This window comes from Nelumbo nucifera, chromosome 2 (genome assembly GCF_055504915.1).
Source record: "Nelumbo nucifera cultivar China Antique chromosome 2, China Antique-T2T, whole genome shotgun sequence".
Lineage (NCBI taxonomy): Eukaryota > Viridiplantae > Streptophyta > Magnoliopsida > Proteales > Nelumbonaceae > Nelumbo > Nelumbo nucifera.
Window position 1 is genome coordinate 50,175,858 of NC_142650.1, and position 26,184 is coordinate 50,202,041.

Below are 26,184 nucleotides of genomic sequence, written 5' to 3' on the forward strand. Positions count from 1 at the left end.
AATGTATACTTTTCATCACAATTGTAGCACAAACCTTGTTCTCGCCGCTTTTGGAGTTCGACTGGGGATAATTTACAGATGGGTAAAATCTTTTCATGAGTGGTGTTTTTAGAACCACTCGGGTTTGAATGGTTCCATTGGCTGTTGGAGTTGCGAACTGAAGAATGAAAGGTTGTATTAGTGGAGCGCCTTACCTCTTGGGCCTTGAGTTCATAGGTACGTGCTAGCCCGATTGCAGCGGATAGACTTTGGGGGTTTTGGACTCTCACATCAGCCCTTAGCCCATCTTTTAGTCCACTAATAAAACACTCAGCTTCTTGTTTGTTCATCAAGGTACCGACTCGAGCTAGAAGTCTCTCAAACCGAGTCTGGTAATCTGAAACAGTCCCCGTCTGCTTAAGCTTGCATAGGTCTCCAAAGAAATCTTCATATTCGGTTACAACAAACCTCTCTAGTAATCCCGCCTTCATTCCTTCCCAAGTAACCAAGTGTCCTTGGTTTTTGCGTCGCTGGTACCACAACTGAGCATCCTTCTCTAAGTGATAGGCTGCTAGTTTAACTTGATCTTCCAATGATGTCCCTTGAAATTCAAAGAACTGTTATGCGCGGCAAATCCATAAGGTTGGATCTTCTGAGCCATCATAGCGAGGAAAATCAAGCTTTGCAAGCTTAGGAGCCACCATTCCACCTGCGTTCCTGACACCACCTTGTCCATGTGGTCCCCGATTCTTAATGACGGACCCTTCTTCCGTCAATTCTAATCGGGAGTTCACTGTCCCCATTAGTTCTTCCATCTGCTTAAGGAGCCTCTCTTGACCTGAGCTCAGGTTCTCCACCTGAATCTCAAGCCGTTGGAGTCGCTAATCGTCAGCCATAACCGGCTCTGATACCAACCTGTCACGTTCTGGGTTGATGGCATGCCCCCGACCCCTTCCTCGCCCCCTACCTCGACCTCGAGCTATGTTGCTAAGGTAAGAGCAGAACTTAAGAATCTATGGAACAGAATTCAAGACAAGTCTTTTGAAAGTTTTCCTCCCCCTTCATTACTTGAGAACATTGATATTTATAGCTTACAGGCCCAACAAACTTAGCAACTACTAAAAGATAGCAACTACAAAAAATAGTAACCACTAAAAGAAAACAATAACTTCTGGGAAATAGAAACTAAAAGAAATAGCAATTCTAGAAAATAGCAGTTACTAGGAAATAGCAACTGTTAAATAGTAGAAAATAACAACTCCTAAAAGAAAATAAAGACTAAAAGAAATAGTAACTCTCTAGCTTGCTACAGCTAGTTATTTTGGGCTGGGTTAATAGATAAGGTAAATTGCTGCACATGACACAATCTTTCTTAATAAACACTTTCTTCTGATCCCCACCTCCAATAAAACAAAGATACCAGCTATCAAAATCATCAATTACTCAACTTCAAATGTTGTAAAGAAAAGTTCCTGTGCTCCAGCCATAAAAAGCTGTAAACTTACGCGAGATTTGATTCAACAAGGTTGTGTTTCAACTGCTAAAGCACCAGAAAAGAGAGAGAGAGAAAAATAAAATCCAAACCGGTTTCTGAACGGTGAAATCTCAAAAATGCAAAATTTCTAGTTCCCGGAGAAACCAATTTAAGGACCCATTCTACGATATTTGCAGAATTTGGGAACGTCCCACAATGATGCATCCATCGCAACCCAAACATTGAAGGAGCAGAGAAGGGATTTGCCAAAAGTATAGGCTATATAGCCTATAGGGGAGTATGAAATGTGAGATGTAATAGAACGCTGGACTGGGCTAAGTACAAAGTTGAATTAGCGCGCTTAATTAAAACCGCAAAAGACTTGTCTATTATTCTGCAACCATCGGATTGTGTGCTAGATTCAATAACAAACACCAGGTCCCCATGAAGTAAATCATTCACCTAGGCTATGAAACCACTATGGCCACAGTGCAAATCTCATATGTTTTAACTTTTAACTATCCTAGGTTGACCAGAATTCCAGAATATTGATGATTCACACACCTGATGAGTGATGACCTTAATATCCATCTTTCTCCTAGACAAGAGAAAATAAACAGACTAAATTTTTCACATGATCCAGAGACTCTGGTGGCGAAACGAAGGCAGCCAATATTGTTTACACCACCTTTTTTTTTATCTTATTTTTTCACAACAAGGATTTTTACACCACATACCCCTTACAATAGACGCCTAATTAAGCTGGCTGCTTTATTAACCAAACGTATTTCCAAGTCTAACGACCCGTGGAGAGAAGCGACTCTGCCACAGATGATTGAGTGATTGTATTCCCCAGAGAAGGACATGACGTACTAAACCCGTCGAAGCCTGCTTCATCGTGAGCACTAACCGGCAATGGGTCCGGGAGAGGAGCATCTCCGTTCAACAACTCCAATACTTGACGCATAGTCGGCCTAGCAGTTGGAATTGAATTACAGCAAGCAAGGCCAAGTTTCAACACCAAATCCATCTCCTCAACTACATAATCACCCCCCAAATTTGGATCTGCTGTCTCAAGAATGGTCCCTCCCCTCCAAGACGAGAACACCCAATCAACCAAAATAACATCCTCATCACCACCCGATGCTTGTGGTTCCATAGGCCTTTTCCCACAAGCCACTTCAAGCATAAAAGCACCAAAAGCAAACACATCTGTGCTCGGTGTCGCCTTGCTAGTTCTAGCGATCTCTGGCGCAAGGTAACCTAGAGTTCCCATCACATGTGTTGTTTGAGGATCGGTTCCGTGATCATATAGCCTTGAGAGTCCGAAATCCCCTAACCTACCATTAAATTCTCCGTCTAATAATACATTGCTGGACTTTACATCTCTGTGAACAACAATCTGCTCCCAGTCTTCATGCAGATAAAATAGCGCCGACGCTACCCCTTTGATGATTCTAAATCTTTGGTCCCAACTCAGTCTAGAGTTAGACTTTGGTTGGTCGAAGATATACTTGTCTAAACTTCCATTTGGCATGTAATCGTACACCAACAGAAGCTCTCCTTTACGCCGGCAATATCCCAAGAGTTGTACTAAGTTCCGGTGCCGCAGTCGACCGATGCTAACAATCTCGGCAACGAATTCTCTCATTCCTTGCCTTGATTCATGGGACACTCTCTTCACTGCAACTTCAACTTTGGAAGTGGGTAATATGCCTCTGTACACAGTACCGAAACCGCCCGATCCCAGAAGCTCCGTTTCCCTGAATCCTTTGGTGGCAATGTAAAGCTCCTTAAATTTGAACCTTTGCGGCCCGTAGTCTAATTCCCAATCTTCAACTACTTCTGCAAATTTTCTCTTCCTCAAGAAAAAAGTAATGCCGCCTATCATTGTGGACAATAAAACCAGGCCAATAATGGGCAACCCAACAGTAACAAACTTAGACTGCGGTTTGGGTCCTACTCGAGGAAGCTTAGGAAGTTGGGAAAGAGTGAGCTCTTTGGCTGAACCGTTCATCTTAAAGCTCCACCCCAACACGTACTGGGATGTTAGAGTTGGGCTAGTAGACGCCGAGAAACCAACGTACATGGCGTCTTTCATGATTGGAGAAAGATTATAATGCAAGGATAAGAGTGGGATATCTGGTTTGTGCACATTAATCGGAGCTAACGTGACATTAATTTGAGTGTTGAAGCCATTGTATTCGATCCACAATTGCATTGCCTTCCCACTTTTGAGGGTTAGGTTCTTATGCCCACCATTTTGATCAGTAAAATAAGACGCCGGTGCGGAAGCAACAGAACTTAAGTTGTTAATGTCAATACCTACGTGATTATCATTGATATCATCAAATTCAATGTTCTGGATTGTGTCGAGTTCAACTGCAACAACATGGTTGGACGAATATCCATTGTTGGACGCGTTGAAGATGCCTAGATATTGGTTTGGTAGAGATCCTGGCAACCCCCTTGAAGGAGCGATGACAAAAGCTAATCCATGGCCGGCTACATCTGGGATTCCGGGCTGGGTGAAGAGGGCAAACACGAAAGTGGTAGAGAAGGAGACCACTTCACCGTCGGATGGGTTCTTGAAGTGGAGTGGGTATGGGTAAAAAGCGTGACCTGTCTGATGTGCAGTGCGGTTGGTCACCATCAATAGGCCGTCTGGTGTGATCTGTGCCAAACCGTCCAGGTTCAAGTTAACACCTCGGAAACCATTGTAGGTGAATCCAGCATCTTCAGAGTCTGCAATCCAAACAAGCGGAAATAGAAAGAGATACAGTTCTGTGAGCTTGACAAACATGGTCAAGTGCATATTTGCTGCTTAATTGATGAGAGGCTCTGGAAATGATGATATAGTACGTTTTTCTTCTGTTCTACTGTTGTTTAATCTCGCAGCCCATGAACCACCAAATAAAACGAGAAAAAGAGAGAAAAGAAAAAAAAAAAAACAATGAACAATGAAAAGGTCACAAACCAAATCAAAATATCTTGTTCACATTAATTACGCTGGTCATCCAAGTAGAAGTCTGACTCTACAGTGACTAATACAGTAACGCTGGTGGACCAGAAAATGCTTAAATCATGAGGCGCGGTGGACGAATTGTTTTAGTCGTGAATTGTGTTATTATTTGTGGTTGTTAATTTGATGTTAAAGAATCATTAATACCTTCACATAGATTTTAGGGATAAGTGCACTACAGTCCAATGTTCATTAGTAAGCTCCCATAATCGGCATCCTGCCTGTCTATTTGATATTAATTCTTGATCAAGATTCATCGTATACGGTGGGATTAAATAATTCTGAGTTGAGTTCATTAATTATTCTCTCAAGATTTTATTTGGACTTGAGGCTCAATTTAGAAGGAGTACAAATATAAATGCATACACTATATACAAAATAATATAAAATATAAGATTTTACACTTTATAAATTTGTGTTTGTAGAGGCTTAATTAATTTATTGGACACACACACATATAAAAAATAATAAAAGACCCCTATACTATATGACCGTAGACAAAGACCCTCTTCCATTAGCTTTCCGTTGTAATCCACCATTTTAATCCCATACTACCTTTGTAATAAATATTCGAATAATTAGAAGAAAATCACTATTCATCTTTCTCCGACCTCACGATACACACGAACAACAGCGGCGATTGATTCCGAGTTAAAAGTGTTGATAAAAACTAAAAATAACTCGGGAGAATAAAGACAAAGAGAGGGATTTACACAATTACACTTGCATGTTTTCGTATTTTTTTTCTATATATAAAATCCTGAAACCAAACTTACTAGTTACAATCACTTTTTCAGTCTCGGAAGATGACGTCGCTGACTAATCCATCAATGGTTGTAAAGAATCCGGTGAGAATTTCTGGGCAAAAAGAAAAGGGTCGTGTCGTTTCGATACGAACGAGTCGGAGCCATTGGCAGTCGAGTTGCCATCGTCACTATATCTGGGCCTAGCTTTTCTAAGCGAGAGGATCAGCTCTGGCGAAACCTCAGAAGCCTAGTTCGTCTTTGAGGATCTCGATGAAGGTCTTATCGGATCCAATGAGGGTTTTGTATGTGAAGCCAAAGGAATGGAGGGGGATGCAGGAGGGGGAGAGGAGAGAGCACATGGTGTTGGAGGGGGCGTCCAGAAGGGCGTGAGCGAGGAGGCGACGAGCCATGAAGACAAGAGATGGGGTAAATGGTTGGGTGGGTTTGGAGGGGATGGTGCGCCCGGAGAAGACAAGAGATGGGGTATATGATATTATACATGTGCCTAAATGCTTATTTTGCAAAATTTATGTATTTTTATATTTTATTAATTTTTATTATTTATTTATGAAATTAAAGATTAACACATTTAACCCAAAAGTTGAACTATTTATTATCAATTTTTATATTTCATTTTTGGTTAGTTCTAAATTATGTATTTTATTTTCATTATCAATAAAAATAATTCTTATTTATTACACTTATTTTTTAATTTGATTAATAAAAATATCATAAATGTGTCTAATTTTTTTTTATATTTTAATTTTTTATATTTATTTGTATTTATAGAAATTTTATTACCTAACTATGATTTCATAGGTTCATTAATTTGATTCCAATGGTTGAATTGCTTAGCCACTACTTAGATAAAAAATGGTTTTGTTTTTGAGTGAATTTTAAAATATATGAGTTTATATTGTTAAAAATATTGAAATAGATGCAATTAGTAGCATTTATTAGTGAAAAATAACTTAAAAATATAGGATTTAATAAGAAAAAAATGAGATTTAATACCTTAAGTATAAGACTTAATGAGAGGGGATTAAATTAGGTGGAAAGTAATAATTGAAATTACATTTTCAACCCTTACAATTAAAGATGGAGTAAATACACAAATATAGGCATTTTAGTAGCCATTAAAACTGACACTAAAGTTATAATAAAAAGAGTTTTATACCCTTTATCAAATAAAAAAATAGAGAGTAATTTTAACCAAAAAAAAGTTTTACATTGAATTCGTACTTTTATATATAATATAGATATAGATAAATATATATTATAGTAATTATTTTAATTATATATTTGAGGTTCATGCCTGTCTAGCTACGTTTGGAGGCTTACACCTTATCCTTTTAAGGCCATTATTTCTCAACCACTCCTTCAGCTTGTTAAAACCTTGGGATTAAATATTAATGCCTAATAGCTGTTACACTATCACTCGAGACTTGGTTGTAGCATAACAACGAAAGAAAAATGCCGTGATGACCAAGTAAAGTCAACATTAAGTCTAACAGATCTAGTTATCAAGGAACAACTTTAAGCTAGATAAATGGGTTCACCAAAACCATTAAATGGGCCACATGTGATAGATTATATATTTTCTGGCAAGAATCTTACACACTAGAAGGATTAAGGACCAGGCCTTAGGGTGATAAGATAAATACGGTTGAATGTATAATTTAATGTAGGTGGAAAACTGGAAATAGTTAAAACTTGCGGGGGCTCTCCGTGTTGATCACGGAGAACAAAGTAGGTTTGATTTAGTGCATGGATTCCTATCAAAGAAATGAAGCACCCGTTCTTAAGTACATACCAGTAAATTAAAGAAAGTAAAACAAAATTTTAGGCCTCGGAGAAGAGAAGATGCCGACGATGTTTGTGAAGCTCGGGCTACCACTGCATGATCTGTTCCGGCCGTTTCTTTTTCTATTCATGTCCTGCGCATGCAGGTCCTGGGCGGCCTTGGAGGATGCCGGTTTTACCTATAATGGCTTTCGAGGTGCCAATATTAGCCTGGATGGCATAGCACAAATCACACCCAACGGCCTTTTGATGCTAACCAACCAATCTCTCCGACAGTTGGGTCATGCCTTCTATACCTACCCACTCCACTTCAAGAATAATCTATCCGACGACGGTAATGTCTTCACTTTCTCTACCACTTTTGTATTCGGAATCCTCCCCAAGCTCCAAAATTTAGGTGGTCATGGAATTGCTTTCGTGATCACACCTTCAGGAGGGTTACCAGGAGCCCAACCGAGCCAATATTTAGGCCTCACTGTGTCCAATAACGGTAATCCGTACAATCGTTTTATTGCAGTGGAGCTCGATACCATCCTCAACAATGAATTCTCCGATATCGATAGCAACCATGTTGGTATCGATATTAACAACTTAACCTCTCTCTGTTCTGTTCCTGTATCTTATGTTACCAATGGTGGTAATCGTAAGAACTTAAGCCTCATAAGTGGGAAACCAACTCAAGTGTGGGTGGAATACAATGGCCTAGAAAAGCGAATGGATATAACGTTGGCTCCGATTGATGTCCCTAAACCCAATATCCCCCTTCTTTCCTGTTCCCTCAATCTTTCTCCGATCATGCAAGATCCCATGTACGTTGGTTTTTCATCATCGACGGGCAGCTTTGTTACAAACCATTACGTGTTGGGATGGAGCTTTAAGATGAATGGACCAGCTAAAGATCTCACCATCTCCCAACTTCCTAAGCTACCTCGATTAGGACCCAGAGAGCATTCCAAGTTTCTGACAGTGGGACTGCCCATTATTGGTCTCATTTTAGCTTCCGCACTAATCTCCGTTGTCCTTTCCATCGTGAGAAGGAAGATAAAGTTCGCTGAAGTTGTTGAAGATTGGGAACTAGAGTATGGGCCTCACAGGTTCAAATACAGAGATCTTTACATCGCCACCAAGGGATTTAAGGAAAAGGAGCTTCTGGGTATCGGCGGTTTTGGTAGGGTCTACAGAGGTGTGTTACCCACCTCCAAAATTCAAGTTGCAGTGAAGAGAGTCTCTCATGAATCTAGACAAGGATTAAGGGAATTCATCGCTGAGATTGTTAGCATGGGTCGGCTGCGTCATCGAAACTTGGTACAGCTCTTGGGCTATTGCCGGCGTCAAAGAGAACTCTTGTTGGTATACGATTACATGCCCCACGGAAGTCTAGATAAGTTCCTCTTCGACCAACCAAAGGTCACATTGAATTGGAGTCAAAGATTTGGAGTCATCAAAGGAGTTGCGTCTGGGCTACTTTATCTGCACGAAGGATGGGAACAGGTGGTCATTCACAGAGATGTCAAGTCCAGCAATGTTTTATTAGATAGTGAATTTAATGGAAGATTAGGAGATTTTGGCCTCGCAAGACTATATGATCGTGGAGCCGATCCCAAAACTACACATGTGGTAGGGACATTTGGTTACATTCCACCGGAGATTACTAGGACCAGAAAGGCATCACCGAGTACAGATGTTTTCAGTTTTGGGGCCTTTATGCTTGAAGTGGCATGTGGAAGAAGGCCAATAGATCCACAAACATCGTCGACAGACAAGATAATTTTGGTGGATTGGGTGTTCTCTTGTTGGAGTAGAGGAAAGATTCTTGAGACAGTAGATCCAAATCTGGGTAGTGATTATGTAACCGAGGAAATGGATTTGGTATTGAAGCTTGGTCTGCTTTGCTCTCACTCCATTCCGACTGCTAGGCCGACCATGCGACAGGTAGTGCGGTTATTGGTCGGTGATGCCCCTCTACCAGAATCATCTTTGCGTGGTCTCGGTGCAACTGGTCAAGCGTTTGCACATGGTAAAGGCCTCAACAAGTTTGCCACGTCGCATCCTTCTTCCTCTCTAGGAAAGACTACGACTACACAACTATCGTTAGTTGCAGATTCCCTCCTCTCAACCGGTCGTTAAACTTAATTCATCTGTTGTATCTACGTAAAAAACTCTCCTTGTGTTCCGTTGCATGCTTAGCGTAGAGCGTGGTCAGTTGTGAATTGTGATTGTTTTTGTTTTCGTAATATCTATCTATCTATCAGTGTGCGTAAGTGGCATAATAATCTTTGATGATTATAAAGGGAGATGCTGGATATATTATATTTTTCCTACCAATTTTCTTTCTACATTTTTAGTTCATTCATATAACTAACTTACTACTGATTTGGCATTTTAAGGAATTCATGCCAGTTTAAGCGGTGATTTTGTTTTAAAAGAAAATGCCAAATCAGCAAAATCATATTTTTTTTGCTAGGTGTTTTATAGGTACAAAGTACTGTTTGGGTAGGTGCCAGCTTGGAATTAATGCAGTGGGCGGGCGTTGGTGCATAGAGTGTGGGTTGTTGACATTTTGAATGTTTATAGCTTTGCAATGGAAATCAGAAATCTGCATTTGGCCTGTCCGTACTTCTCTGTTTTTTTTTTTTGTATTGCAGTTTAATGGCTGATGTCAATACAATCATACGAACCTAGTTGTCTCACCAATCAAGTGTTAACATGCTAGTGTTACGTGGAATGGGATCTGCTCTGCACACCGGCCTCACAATCACATCCCACCTTGTATTGGGATTTGGGAACATTTTCCATCTATACTATATTATAAAGCAATTAAGTATCACGTCAAGAGCCCTCTCCTTCTCTCTTTTCCCCTTCTCTCTTCTCTCCTTAAACCTCTTTCCTTTCTCTCTTGCCCCTTTCTAGTTCTTTCATTCACTCTCTCTCTTTCCTCTTCTTCCCTACCTAGCCCACCCATTAAGCCTCGTGGCAAGGGAGATTTGGTTTTATAATATATAGCCAAGTGGCAGCACTATCCCCCACTTTTCCCCAAATTATCTCTAATTTTTATTTATCTCTAAAATTATCTCTAATTAGGTAGAGAGTCTCTCCTAAATTATTGCTAATTCCTATTTATCTCTAAAGAAAGTTTGAATTAAAAAATTTAAGAATTATTTAAATATTACAATCAAATTATGTATTAACTTTAAAATATTTATTATGAACACAAAAATAATATTTTTATGGATTATTCAATTTAATAACTAAATAATATTTAAAAAATTTAAAACCAGGCTTAACCCCAAGCTTGGCAAAACCATCAAGTTTACCCGAAACCAACCAACCGTTAGTAAAAATCGATCAACTTGGGTTGTATCAATTTGGTTAATCGGCTCAAAAGATTTAAACTTAAAAGTTAATTTTAAATTTAAAAAAATACAATAGTATTATTAAAAAATAAATAAATGATTTAAATTCAAATTAGGTTGGGTTGGTCGGTTTCGTTAATTTGATGAACCATCCTAGCTGAAATTAATTATTGTTATTTTTATAGTGCAAAAAATTATTAAAAGTAGTATATAATATATAAATAATTATTAATGGTTTAAAAATTAAAATATAAAACAATTGTATACTCTTATATATTTGTATTGTCTAACCTTTGCTTAACAAAGCCTGTGCATAACATGGGTCCCCGCTAGTAAATAATTATGTACATATAAGGGAGATGCTCTTGATGTGCGGATCAAACATGCTGTGAGGTTTGTGTGAGAAGCACTCTATGAGGAGTAGATCCGGATTTGTGTTGTGTAGCCTAAATTGCTAGATCTACACACTTGTGTTGTCTAAGGGGTTCGTTTTTTTCATTGCCAAATTATCTAATAAAGGTTTTGTACCGTGGCTCTTATTGAAAAATGCAAAAAGTTGTTGAGAGATGTTTATTAGCATTTTTTTGACAGTTAGGCGCTACATGTGCCAAACAGTGAATAAACATAATATTCAGATTCAGTCCTCAGCCACTTTTAGTTGTGCATTGAGAATATCTCTTCATGAATAAAAACATACAAGTACGGAGATATCGGCAATATGTGGTTGTAAGTGAGTGTTGGGACAGTGTAAGCATGGTCTTGTGAGGACTGAATCCGAACTCAAAAAATATATTTCTATTGGGGAAAAGGGAAAACATCATTTTGATATTTCCTCCGTGGATGGCTCTCACACAATCTAAGAAAAATATTTCTTGATCAACAGCTTAATCAAACAAAATTTCAAACTTCATTGGGGAAACACCTATGTGGTGCTGAGTTGGCACCAATTATTTGATAAACGGAATTGATGTTTGGCACCATTGCTGATTTCTCAAAAATCCTTGCCATGTCAAAGCCACATTAGCAATGGGAAAAAACTATTGGTGGACCTTGCTTTTCCAACAAATTTGGAATGCCAAATCAGTGGCTATGAAATATTTGGGAAAACTTTCATCAGGCATATTAGTTAATTAATCACTAAGTAATATTCAACCATAAAAAAGCTTAATCAGATGAGCATTTGGTTCATCTTGTGGAATGAAACCATTTTAAGAGCAAAATGAAGATGTCAATCAACCATTAATATTTCTGTTGCTTCGATCTCTTTATTTTATCTTTTTTGATACGTTAATGGAGAGCACGATCGCTGCCAGTGAGGGGACAGCATTGAGAAGAACCAGAAACCTGAAATTTTACAGCCTCTCCTGTTCCAATTCTCCTTCATCATGAACATGACCATTTTCTTTGTTTTTGTTGTCTGTAACTCTCTCTTTTCATCATGGAGAACTTACAAGAAATCAAGGCATAAAAAGATCTTAGCAAGGGTTTTAGGAGAGGCAAATTATACCGATCGAGTACTGTATTGGGTATATTGGGGTTGTTCCATTTGCCTTTTATTAACAAGATTAAGCCACAATAACAATTGCATCATTTGAGCTTTTTTCAAATTTTCGTCTTCTTGATTTGTTAGTTATACTTTGATAATCCACTAATTGATAGTCTTTTGGGGCCCCTTTTCTGATAGTGCAACAAAAAACGTAAGCATGTCATGTAACATATTCGGATCTCCTACCCACATCTTATCCCAGAACACTACATCTGTAAATGAGGCTCAGTTTGGAAAGAGTACAAATACAAATATATACAGTGTAAATACATACAAAATATAAGATTTTGCACTCTATAAATTTGTATTTGTACTCCTTCCAAACTAAGCCTCAAGAACATCTCCCTATTAATAGTAATATGCAAATAGAGGAAATGTTTTTAATGTACGGCTGTAGTGAATGTGAATAAGTGGGGGGCAGGATTGTTGTAGGTAGTAGATCAGGATTGTCACAAAACTGCTTAGTGCAAAAAGTGTAGGGAGAAAAGGGGCGAGTGTTTGAACTTTGAAGTGAATAGGGGGAGAGAGTATTCAGGTTCATCAAATTAACACCTTTATCCCTGTACGTGCTTCTCATGGTGTAGACTAATCTTGAGAAGTTAGCCGGCATTGGCACGTCATTTGTACAGTATCAAAGTACGTACGTTCTTCATCTTCCTTTGGGTCAAAATGAATTGAATCAAATAAAAGTTGCCACTAAAGTGGGCAATCGAGTTCAAAGAAAGATGGAAAGGAACAGTGCCGTGGGAAGAAAGAAATAGCAGTTCTCTCTAGAAAATTAAAGAAATGGACATGTTGCAGACTTTTCCCTCAAGGCAAGGCCCTATAGATAGATCCGTGTAAGTGGAGTGACCAAGGAATAATAACATAAGCTTTTGTTTTTTCCACTACTATATATATTAAAGAATGTAAGCTGGACAATATATATTGTATATCCTATCAATTCGTTCCATTTTCATTATACTATTATTTTCAGAACCGGAATTCAGGTATATTACTAGCTTTTAGGCAGTGAATTTAATTGTAAGTGTGGGCATCGAGATACCCCAAAAGTGAATAACTGAATGCAAGCATCAATCACAATCAGATCAGACCGAAAAACAAAGAAGGGAAAAAAAAGGAGAAGAAAATTTGCCCGATTTTCGTTTGTAGTCAGTCGGTAACAACAAAAAAAGGCCTCTATCATGCATGTGAGTTTTTTTTTTTTATATTCAACGGTGGAAATTAACACTGTAACATCAGACCATACTTCTCATTTAAAGTTTGTACGTGATTCTCTAGAACATGGTTGGCTTACATGAGCGTACTTAATTAGAAGAAAAGACGTCTAAATTGGTTTGGACTTTGGAATACAACAATAACAATAACATCACAGGGACAGAATAAGTCTTGATAAACAAAACTTTAGTGGGTGGTGAGAAACAGAAAAGGAGAGGAAAGGGCAGAGTGATAAAAGGCACAAGATAAACTACAAAGGTTATATAGACTTTTAGGAGGAAAAGAATAGCATCACTCAGGGCCCAAGTTGGGTTGCACTTGAGATTTCAGATCAATTAATTAAAACAGATGATACTCCAGAGTGATCGCCTAAATCTACTTTTACAATCCAGAAAACTGGTACATATACATAAGGGTGTCGATTAGAATGGATTTTGGATTTGGTCCAATGTGAGTCCATTACAGATGGATCAGGTCTAATAATCCAGTCTAATGAATAATTTGGACCGGTCCAATTCAATGTTCGGACCATCCAATTTGTTTCAATTCAAGCCCGGTCCATTGATACCTATATTCTTATCGTATGTCAGTGGATCAGATATTGACTAAATCCAATATAAATTTATTGCAGACGGACCAGGTCCAATACAATCAAATAAATATTTTGGACTGGATTAATCTAATCCAATATGTCTTTTTGGTCCATCCAAATTGATTTTAAACTGAAGGGGGTCCAGTCTAAAACCGGTCCATTCACACCCTTACAGATACACTATATATGTTGATGGATAATACACACATACTAAAAATCGAACTGCATTTTGGCTTTTGTTCCATTGAATCCACATGGCGGCAAGGTGATATCTGCAAATAGGCATCCACAACAACAGCTCAAACTCCCTCTGAGAAATATACTGCAGTTTTGCTAGGTATACAAGAATCCAACAAGAGGAATATCTTTCAACTACAATTTTTCTATGAAGCTAAAAGGATTGTGGACATTATCACAGATTCACTTATTCCCTCTTAAAGTTGTAGCAAGTTCTGCCCAACTGTCAACAGTTATGTCGCTAAGTTTAAAACATTTGGGAGAAGCACATTGGATTATGGGCCAAATAAAAAGCAAATAGAGCAAATAGTGATCTCAGGATTTTAGAACAGTTCAATGCAGTAAGGGCCAAAAAGAACTTTATCATTCTCCCTCTATTCTTAGTCAAATCAACTAGGATGTTTTCTTGTTATTCTACACATTTGTTTTCTGTGACTAGAAATCTAGCATACTAGGTTTGTTATTTATCTCTATTTTCTCCACCCAAGTTTTGTTTCTAATGGACTTATTTCTTTATTGCTTTTTCATACACTAAATCAACAGATAGATTAAATCGACAATATCTATTCATTCATTACTCCTCATTCCTCAACTGGGCCTTTAATCTTTTAAAACCTTGGCCAAAACCGTTTTAGTGCCAGTTTTGGATGGCTGAAGTGCAGTGGCTTCTGTTTTTTCTGAGGTGGGCGGGCCTATATGGACGGGCTTTCAACTATGTTTGATGAAAAAAACAATCTGGAAAGCCCAAATTGACTGTCGGTCAGGCATTTTTTGGGTTATTAGCTTCAGCCTCTTTAAGACTTTAAATAACTTAATAGCTGAACTAATTTGGCTGAATCTTTCAGCTTAGTTCTCACAAAAAAGAAAAAAAAAATTCTGGTTCTTTAAAGTGTTGTTTTATCAATGGATCGTGATTTCTGTGCCATGTTTCTATTCCCGTTCCCCACTTGCCAAATTCAAACACAACCCGCGCGCACAACCGATCTTATATCAAGAATATCCCCGTACTTAAATGTTTTATTTCATGCGAGATATTCTCACTCAATGCAAGATTATAAAAACTGTTGGAATGGGCCTTGCACTGACTAAATCCGAGCGAGCTCATCTATCATATATGTGATCGAATTTGGACTTTGTACAGAGCGCTCCTCACACCGGCTGATCTATTATTAACTCTGGTACTTTTCTTCGGATTTCGGTGATTTATTTACATTATCAGACCGGATGTGGATCTGACCTCATCTGATCCGACCGAGTTCCGAATTTGATTAAACATATGAAGTTTTTAATTAGCAATTATAAAATTAATTAATTATTTTTTTTTTAATGTTTTCCTGGTTCTAAGATGAGATGACTCGGATTAAATGCGAATCCGACAGGATCCAAATCCAATCCAAAACCCCTACATCCGATTAGATTTAAGATCAGAACTGGATTTACTTGCATCTGATGACCCATGTCTCACATACAGCCCTAATCACCATAAGGTAAAGCCCAATTAATTTAAATCTTGGTAAGAACACACTACGCCCGATCAATTAACTGAAAGGAAAAGAAAGTTGAAACCTAATTGGACCATTACTATCATCCTAAGATTTAGAAATTTATGGTTTTAATAACTAATATGTTATTCAAGTTCTCCATTCTCTCTTTTTCTATACTCACACCAAGCAGGCTTTACATACGGAAAGATGGAGTTAATTACATGAATATAACCACTTGAATTCTATTGCTCCTTCATTGTGGCATGTTGCATCTCTACCTTGAGGACGTCATTGGCCCACTTGGAGAAGTAGGTCCTGTTGTAGCCGATCGGCCTTGTAGATGTTGAAGCAATGGCAATCAATCGCCCTTAAAACAGGGGGCGAATGCTCTGTGGAGATCTCTGCCATGCCAGATCCAGGTCTGCTACCGTAGAGAATGACGTCCTCTTCGGTTTTCCAAAACCGTTATTAACCTACAAGGCTACAAAGGCGTATATGTAACGGTGAACTTACAGAGGGAGCCATTTCTTAAACCGTTACTAACATAACAAATTAACTGAGAATTTTAAAAGCTACTACCGTTAGGAAAGGGGCAAAGAATCAGAGCCTAGACCAAAACGGAATGTGGACTTCAATCAAAAGAAAGGTAGGGCACACGTGCAAGAATTGGGAATCTTGGTAAGAACACAGTACGCCCGAATCCCGATCAATTAACTGAAAGAGAGTTGGCCCAATTAAACCGCTGAAACCTAGTTGGACCATAATTATCTGTCCTAAGATTTAGAAATTTATGGTTTCGATTGGGCTTCGGTTTTTGTTAGATATTGGGCTTAGAGTTGGGTTAGTTATTCGAATAAGTAATGTCTATCAATGAATCCAAATTTTAAGAGTCCAAGTCAGGCGGGTTGGCTGGGTTTAAGGTCATTCGATGCTCATTTCTAAGAATTGAGCCAAGGCCTGGGGCCCTGATTTTTTCGGGCCTGAACAGAATTGGGAATCTTAGACCCAATCATTAAAATGTTGCAATAACTGAGTGGAGTGCAGGCTAAAAATCCCTAACTTATTTTGTATCAATAATTTTAACCTTTAAATTGGAATTTTATATATTTTGTAACCCAGCTTCATTTTGGTTGTGGTGTTTGTTGTTTTTCCTCTATTTTTTTTTTTTTCTCTTTTCTTTCTCTAGACGGAATTCTGAAAGCTTTGTAATGTTGGTGTGTTTGATATCAATTTGTATAATTGTATTTGCCATGTTTAGGAAGTTCTCTGCTGCCTGGTGGTCTGGTGGTGGGCGTCTTTTACTCTTTTTGCTATGAGTGCTTCGTTTCCCGTTTGGGTTGGGGTGGGAGGCCTTGTTGTGTTTGGGCCAGGCCCATTGTGATTCATCTACAGGCTGAATTCATCTAGAGGCCTCGTCTCAGCTCAGAAATGATACGATGAAATTTTCATCAGTAGCGAGATTTGAAGTGAAACACTGTTTAATTTGCGTAATTGATTTTACAATCTTGACTCATCTGAGAGAGAGAGAGAGGTGAAGTATATGCAGCAAAACACCAGTAGTGTGTTAAAATTCTAACATTTGGTAAAGATGTATAAACTACAACCCAAAAGAAAGACCGATTACATCACTTCTTTTTATTTTTTTATTTTCGCACAAAGATTGGTCAAACCACTTACCTTGCAATAAACGCCTAAGCTGCTTCATTAACGAACCATATTTCTACTAACAACCTGTGGAGAGAATAGATGATTGAGTGATTGTAGTGCTTATTGTAATCCCCAGGGAAGGGCACGGCATACCATACCCGTTGAAGCCTTCACCGTGAGCAGACGTAAGACTACCGGCACTCACCGGCAGTGTCTCCGGGAGAGGAACATCTCCGTTCAAAAACTCCAATACTTGACGCATGGTCGGCCTAGCAGTTGGAATTGAATTACAACAAATGAGGCCAAGCTTCAACACCAAATCCATCTCCTCATCTACATAATCACCTCCCAAATTTGGATCTGCTGTCTCACAAATTGTCCCTCTCCTCCAAAACGACAGCACCCAATTAACCAAAATAAGATCTTCATCAGATTCTTGTGGTTCTATAGGTCTTTTTCCACAAGCCACTTCAAGCATAAAAGCACCAAAAGCAAATACATCTGTTCTTGGAGTCGGCTTACTAGTTCTAGTGATCTCTGGTGCAAGATAACCTAGTGTCCCCATCACATGTGTTGTTTGAGGATCGCTTCCGTGATCATATAACCTTGAGAGTCCGAAATCCCCTAACCTACCATTAAATTCTCTATCTAATAAGACATTGCTGGATTTTATATCTCTGTGAACAACAATCTGCTCCCAATCTTCATGCAGATAAAATAGTGCGGACGCTACCCCTTTGATGATTCGAAATCTTTGGTCCCAACTCAGTCTAGACTTTGTTTGGTCAAAGAGATACTTGTCTAAACTTCCATTCGGCATGTAATCGTAGACCAACAGAAGCTCTCCTTTACGCCGGCAATACCCCAAGAGTTGTACTAAGTTCCGGTGTCGCAATCGACCGATGGTAACAATCTCGGCAATGAATTCGCGCATTCCTTGCCTTGACTCATGGGATACTCTCTTCACTGCAACTTCTACTTTGGAAGTGGATAATATGCCTCTGTACACCGTACCGAAACCGCCCGTACCCAGGAGCTCCTTTTCCCTGAATCCCTTGGTAGCAATGTAAAGCTCCTTAAATTTGAACCTGTGAGGCCCATAGTCTAGTTCCCAATCTTCAAGTACTTCTGCAAATTTTCTCTTTCTCAAGATAAAAAGAATGCCGCCGATCACTGTGGACAACAAAACCGCGCCAGTCATGGGCAACCCAACCTTGACAAGCTTGGATTGTGGTTTGGGTCCTACCCGGGGAAGCTTTGGAAGTTGGGAAAGAGTGAGCTCTTGGGCTGGACCATTCATCCTAAAGCTCCACCCCAACACGTACTGTGGTGTTAGAGCTCTGCTATTAGACGCCGAGAATCCAACGTACATGCTGTCTTTCATCATCCGAGAAAGATTGTAAACCCAAGATAAGAGTGGAATGTCCGGTTTAGGCACATTAATCGGAGCTAATGTGACATTAATTCGAGAGTCGAAGCGATTATATTCGATCCACAGTTGCATTGCTTTCCCACTTTTGAGAGTTAGATTCTTAAGCCCACCATTTTCACCAGTAAAATAAGAAGCCGGTGCGGAATCAACTGATTTTACGCTGTTAATGTCAATACCTACATGATTATCATTGATGTCAGCCAATTCAACGTTCTCAATTGTATCGAGTTCAACTGCAACAATATGGTTGGACGGATTTCCATTGTTGGACTTGTTGAAGATGCCTAGATAGTGGTCTCCTAGAGATCCCGGGAACCCTCTTGAAGGTGCAATAAAAAAAGCTAATCCATGGCCGCCGATATCTGGGGCTCCGGGCTGGCTGAAGATGGCGAACACGAAAGTAGTTGAGAAGGATACCACTTCACCGTCCGACGGGTTCTTGAAGTGAAGTGGGTACGGATAGAAGGCATGACCTTTCTCATCTGAAGTGCTGTTGGTTATCATCAATAGTCCGTTTGGTGTGATCTGTGCCAAACCGTCCAGGCTCAAGTTAGCACCCCGGAAGCCATTGTAGGTGAAACCATCATCTTTAGAATCTGCAAACCAGACAAGGAAAAACAGAAACAGCTGCCCGAGCTTGACAACCATGGTCAGGTGCGTATTTGCTGCTTAACTTGATGAGGGCCTCAACAAATTAGTGCGTTTTTCTGTTAGAATGAGATTTTAATTTGTCTAATCGCAATCCATGAACCACCAAAAATAACGAGAAAAATGAGAAGGAAAACAAGAAATTAAAAGAAAATGAAAAGAAAAAGAAAAAGGTATCAAATAACCAAATCAAAATACCTCGTCTACGTTAATTACACTCGCAATGGTGATCCGAAGTGGGATCTGCGTCTACAGGATCTCACTAATTCAAGTCCGGTTTACTAATCTGATTAACTATTAAATGTATGATAGCTGTTAGTAATAATACGGGAGTCGTCTTTCTACCAAAAGGAAAAAAAAGTCTGATGATTAAATCAAGTCAACATTAGTCTTCCAAGAAAAAAAGGTGCATCCAGAACTTCAAGTAAATTTTTTATAAAAAAAATTAAGTTAAATGAATGGACCACATGTAATAGATTATACTTCGGGTAAGAATCTGATTTTCTTTTGTTTTTTGATGAAAGGTAAGAATCTGATAGATACAAGGCCCATTACCTTTTTTTTTTTTTTGGTAAAAGGTGGTTAACGATAAGATCAAACGGTAAAGCAGAAAAAGGTGGTTAATGATAAGATCAATATAGTTGAATAATTTAACGTGGAAGGCGGAAATGGATGCATCAACTGGGGACTCCCGGCCCGTAATATTGATCACGGAGAAGAAAGTAGATTTGATGGAAAAATCTATGATGCCAGAAAGAGATAATACCGATTGATTGGTTGTAGGTTTTTCCGGCATAGTTGGGTTTTACGAGCAGGTGCTACTGCATCGCTGAACGCTGACTGAGTGGATTCCGATCGAAGAAGTGAAAAGCTGGTTCTTACGCTCCTGAGGAATCCGTTGAATCTCTACCATAGAAGAAAGTAAACAAGATTTTGGATAGGAGATAATACGAGAAAACTTTCACAGACAAGATCTCTGGACGATGTTTCTGAAGGTCGTGTTACCACTGCTACTGTGCCCGTTTGTTTTTCTACTCATGTCCTCGGCGGCCATGGAAGATACCGGCTTTATCTATAATGGATTTCGAGGTGCCAAAGTTAGCCTGGATGGCGAAGCACAGATCATACCCAACGGGCTCTTGATGCTAACGAATCAATCTAAACGACAATTAGGCCATGCCTTCTATCCCTATCCGCTCCACTTCAAGAATCTACCGGACGGCAATGTTTTCACATTCTCTACCACTTTTGTATTTGGGATCCTCCCCAAGTACCAAAATTTTTATGGTCATGGAATTGCTTTCGTGATCACACCTTCAAGAGCGCTACCCGGAGCTCGACCGACCCAGTATCTAGGCATCTTCAATGAATCCAACAACGGTAATCAGTCCAATCATGTTGTTGCAGTAGAGCTCGACACCATCAAGAACAGTGAGTTCTCAGATATCAATGACAACCATGTTGGTATCGATATTAACGGCTTGACGTCTGTTTCTTTTGCCCAAGTATCGTATGCTATCGATCAAAGTGATAACCGTAAGAATCTAAGCCTCGTAAGTGGGAAACCAATTCAAGTATGGATAGAATACAATGGCGTAGAAGGACAGATGAATGTAACGTTGGCTCCAATTGATGTTCCTAAACCCCACATCCCCCTTCTTTCCTATTCCCGCAATCTTTCTCCGTTCATGGAGGATTCCATGTACGTTGGCTTCTCATCATCGACGGGCTCCTTTTCTACTTCCCATTACGTGTTGGGATGGAGCTTTAAGATGAATGGACCTGCTAAAGAGCTCACCATCTCCCAACTTCCTAAGCTACCTCGACTAGGGCCAAAAAAGCAATCCAAATTTGTGACGTTGGGATTGCCCCTTATTGGCCTAGTTTTAGCGTCCACAGTACTCACCATCATCCTCTTCATCGTGAGAAGGAAGAGAAGGTTCGCTGAAGTTGTGGAAAATTGGGAACTAGACTATGGGCCTCAGAGGTTCAAATACAAAGATCTTTACACCGCCACCAAGGGATTTAGGGACAAGGAGCTTCTGGGTATAGGCGGTTTTGGTAGGGTTTATAGAGGTGTGTTACCCACCTCCAAAACCCAAGTAGCAGTGAAAAGAGTACGTCATGAATCTAGACAAGGATTAAAGGAATTTGTCGCTGAGATTGTAAGCATGGGTCGGCTGCGGCACCGAAACTTGGTACAGCTCTTGGGCTATTGCCGGCGTGAAAGAGAGCTTCTGTTGGTGTATGATTACATGCCCAATGGAAGTCTAGATAAGTTCATCTTCAGCCAACCAAAGGTCACATTGAATTGGAGTCAAAGATTTCGAGTCATCAAAGGAGTAGCTTCTGGGCTATTTTATCTGCACGAAGGATGGGAACAGGTGGTTGTTCACAGAGATGTCAAGTCCAGCAATGTGTTATTAGATAGTGAATTTAATGGAAGGTTAGGAGATTTTGGCCTATCAAGATTATATGACCGTGGAACCGATCCCAAAACCACCCATGTGGTAGGAACGCTTGGTTACATTGCGCCAGAGATTACTACAACCAGAAAGGCATCACCGAGCACAGATGTTTTCAGTTTTGGGGCCTTTATGCTTGAAGTGGCATGTGGGAGAAGGCCGATAGACCCACAAGCGTCATCGGAAGAGAATGTAATTTTGTTGGATCGGGTGTTCTCTTGTTGGAGTAGAGGTAAGATTCTGGAGACAGTGGATCCAAATCTGGGTAGTGATTATAGAGTTGAGGAAATGGATTTGGTATTGAAGCTTGGCCTGCTTTGCTCTCACTCTATTCCGACTGCTAGGCCGACCATGCGGCAGGTGGTGCTGTTTTTGGTCGGTGATATCCCTCTACCAGAATCATCTTTGCATGGTCTCAGTGAAAGTGGTCTAGCATTTGCACATCATGATGAAGGCTTCGATAAGTTTGCCACGTGGCAACCTTCTTCCTCTCTAGAAAAGACATCGACTACACAACTATCGTTAGTTACAGACTCCCTCCTCTCAACCGGCCGTTGAACTTTATTTATTTGTTGGATTAGAAAACTTGTAGTTTGAAGGATGCTAGACATGCTGGAAAAAGGAAAGAAAAACAAAAGATATGCATTTTACATGTCCGGTTGTTGATTTTTCAATAAAAACGACTTCAAAATGCTTCACGAAATCTTTTATATATAGGACCATGATCACAGTGGAAATGCTAAGAGATCAACAGTTTAATGTGCACAACTTTGAAATAAGCTTATCTTCTATTGGTATTTTCTAACTTTTCTCAATTTTTTCATTTGTCTTTTGGAACTTTTTGAGTTTTCAATGTTTTCAGTGGAATTTGTTTCATGAGATCTTTACCACGGGATGGGGGACTGAATTAGAGAACTAGCTCAGCTCCAACCATTTAAGTTGATTGTTATGATTTCTATGTAATGTTATGTGCTGATTCTGAGATTAGTCCCACAGCCTGTAAAACATGCAGCTATCGTGTTCAGCTAATGTGAGGTAATCGATCATCAAATAATTTATCAGTTATACTTTTGTCCAAGAACTTAACAGTCTCCTCTCATGAGGGAGAGGGAGCATTTTGTCAATTGCAAATCGAAATCTAGCAGCCATGCCTAGGTGGGTGTGGAGCAAACTGATTCGTCCTAGCCCATAAAAACAGCTATAATATGAGGTAATCACTAAATTATTTATCAGTTGCTTTCTATATTCTTGTCCAAAACTTCAATACAGTCTCCTCTCGTGAGCATTTTGTCAATCGCCCATTGGAACCTAGCTGTGTGAAGCAAAATGATTGGTCCTACAGCCGGTAAAGCAGCTAACATATGAGGTAATCATTGAATTATTTATCAGTTGTTTTCCATCTTTTTTGTTCCAAAATTCAAGTCTCCTCTCATGCATGATGGAGAGGGAGCATTTTGTCAATTGGCAATTGGAATCTAGCACCCATGCTTTTCTGGTGTGACCAAAATGATTCGTATAATCTGAGGTCATCCCCGAATTATTTATCAGTTGCTTTCTATTTTTGTCCAAAAATATATAAGTGTCCAGGGAACATTTTGTCAATCACAGAATAGGAATCTTAGCACCCATGAATGAGAGAGAGAGAGAGAGAGAGCGCATTGCAGCCGCACATCTCACAATCAATATATCATAGCTAGTGCCACAAATGACATCTGTTCATTTGAATTTGATTCATTATATAAGGGTGATCCGATTTGGATCCATATATGCACCCACTTAAATTTATATTGTGTTTTCACTATAGTGTGTTATTCGTTCAAATTCCAAAATATTTATTTTTAGGGATGACAGTCTGACAGGTATCAACCTCTACACATCCAGAGGAGACAGGTTTTTTTTTTTTTTTTTTTGAAAAACGACTTTTCTAACTAGTAAGGACAAATTTTGTCATTTTACAACCTATACATTAATACAAATGCAAATGAAAGGAATGAAAATTCTAATTTAATTTTATTTTAGGTTTTATTTTATTTTGCTTTAAGTCTTATTTTACTTCATTTGTATTTCAATAGAACAAAATATGGTAAATTTTGAAATAAAAATAAATCAGAATTTGCACCCAAATCATTTGCACTACTATAATTTTGTATCGGTACTACAAATAAATTTGCATTGCAACCAAATGCAGCTTTAATATCACAAAATTATCTATTAAATATGAGAGTTAACACCAAAGTCATTTCATTGCACATCTTCTCCCTCTCCCCGCATTAAGTTTCTTCCCACAAATTTTCATATTTCCTTTCTCTCCAAGATAATTTTGACTTTTGAGCTTCTCCAGCAACACTTTCCTCCAAAGAAAACCTCCAATGAGATCATGCCAAGATAATTGAATTCCGAGAGGAATTCAACTAAGCTAAAATCTGGTAGTGCTTTTTTTGAACTAACTATTTGTTTGTTCAAGTGAAGAATCGTTTAAGACAAGCAATGGATTCCTTAGAGAACATGCAGGAAGAATGGTGGGTGTCCTAAAGAATTCTATACCTATCACATTTCATTCACTCATTCTTCCGTCTCTTGATAGCATCCATTTCCCATTAACTACTTTTTTTTCTTCGTTCAAAACCTATGTAAAAGGTGGCTACACATCTTCATAGACTGTAAATTCAACGGAAATTTCTTTGTAATGGGTAAGCACAAATGTGAATTTCTTTTCTACCTTCCATCATATATTGAACATGATCTCTAGTCAACCAGTCTGTGTTAAGAATAAGAATATAAAAGATTATTCAGGGACTTTATCTAACAGCTTAAGCTTTAAGAACGAATTGTTCCTTGAAATGGTATCACAGCCTGTTTGACTAAGTGGTCTAGTATTTCGTTGCCTCCATTATAATTCATTAAATTTTAACACAAGGTGTACATGGGCTTGTGCTTGTTCACACTTTAAGTCCAATAGGCTTTTGGGTGTATTAAAGAATGAAAGCCTATTCAGATATTCAGAGATCTCACCTAATAGCTTAAGCATTTAGGTTGAATACTTCATTGAGAGTCTAGGATGATTTGTCAACTTTTCTTATTTTCCTTCTTTCATCTTCATTTTTATGGAAATTTCTTCTATCAATGTATTGTTGGGTTCAATTGCATGTCATGTCCCTCTGTGACTTAGTTGGAAAGCAAAGTCAAGGATTGACTTGGAGCAAGCAAACAAATTCAACCGTGCAAGCTTCATAAATGGTAAATTCAATGGAAGTTACTTTGTAATGGGTAAATGAAGATGCCAATTTCTCTTATACCTTCCATCGTTGAGCCCAAACTGATGTCAAAAACTAAATTTGTCATGGATTTACTCGCTAATGGACATATATTTGAGTGTTCAATTCTCTTTCGAGTGTAATATTTTTTTTCATAGATGGACAATTTTAATTGCAAAGAGTTATAAATAATAGAAAGAAAATCTAAAATGCCTTTACATTATCACATCACCTTTTTATGATCTGGTTGTGTCAATTAATGTACATTCAAAAGAAAGTACTGACAAGCCAAACTTTAATGGGGTATCATCTCTAGGCTAGTGAGGAGAGGATTCGGAGTGACTTTATGAGTGGGTGGGGACTGGGGAGTAGGGGAGAGAAAAGTGCAGATTCAAAAGCGGACAAAGATAAATCACAGACAGGAGTTAGACCTGTAGGAGAAAATTAAGGAAAAGTTGTTAACGGAGATGGGGAATTAGAAATTTTTTTGATTAAGCAGAACCTTTGTAAGCATGTTAAATGAGTACTTACAATTTTTTATTGACACTTGTCCTTTAAAATACCTTCGATCTATCCTCGGAAAAGATTAATATCTACTTTTGACAGTTGTCAAAATATTTATCAAGTGCTCATTTAACATACTTACTTTGTTGTATGTTTTTTAAAAACAAACCGGAAATAGAACCAGTTAGGGGACTGGTTTCCGGTTAAACGGTTCAACTGTCTGGGTCGAATGGTTTGACCCGTGACATAAAAAATAAATTAATAATAAAAAAATAGCATAAAATTAAATAAAAAACATAAAAAAATTACAGAAAATAAAACTATCTAAATAAAAAATAATACAGTACAAAACACATAGAAAATATAAAAATAAAATAGAGAAAAATTCTAAAAAATACAGAAAAATAAAACAGAAAATTGCAAAAAATACAGAAAAAACTCTAGAATGTTAAATCCTAAAATGAAAAAATCCTTAACCTAAAATCAAGATTCACAGGGATAGATTCCCTTGGCACCAAAATAAAAGGGGAGAAATAGGAGCATTCACTCTAGAATGTTAGATTGCTATGCAACCAAGATTGATCTCTAAAAGACATCAATATACATTAATTTTACCTAATTGATCAGAAAAATTACATTAATTTGTACCTAAGCACCATGCCAAATGCTGCTCCCTAAGCTTCAACCAAGCAAAAACTTCAAAACTCTGTTTTTTCTTCAATTTCTAAAATTTCTTTAGAACTGCTCCTAGGTGTCAAAACACTCATAATCAATCTCCAA

At 38.5% G+C, this 26,184-nt stretch overlaps 4 pseudogenes across 1 annotated transcript; 2 read left to right on the plus strand and 2 right to left on the minus strand.

Annotated features, from left to right (window-relative positions):
- Positions 1–1,861: 1,861 nt before the first annotated feature.
- On the minus strand, positions 1,862–4,367 carry LOC104601081 (L-type lectin-domain containing receptor kinase IV.1 pseudogene; annotated as a pseudogene).
- A 2,395-nt stretch (positions 4,368–6,762) lies between these two features.
- LOC104601082 (L-type lectin-domain containing receptor kinase IV.1 pseudogene) lies at positions 6,763–9,360 on the plus strand (annotated as a pseudogene).
- Positions 9,361–16,982: 7,622 nt separating this feature from the next.
- On the minus strand, positions 16,983–19,720 carry LOC104601083 (L-type lectin-domain containing receptor kinase IV.1 pseudogene; annotated as a pseudogene). Its single transcript, XR_016081884.1, has 2 exons — positions 19,380–19,720; positions 16,983–19,240 (listed from the first exon to the last, which is right to left on the minus strand). The product of XR_016081884.1 is annotated as an L-type lectin-domain containing receptor kinase IV.1 pseudogene (transcript).
- A 107-nt stretch (positions 19,721–19,827) lies between these two features.
- LOC104601084 (L-type lectin-domain containing receptor kinase IV.1 pseudogene) lies at positions 19,828–22,349 on the plus strand (annotated as a pseudogene).
- Positions 22,350–26,184: the final 3,835 nt, after the last annotated feature.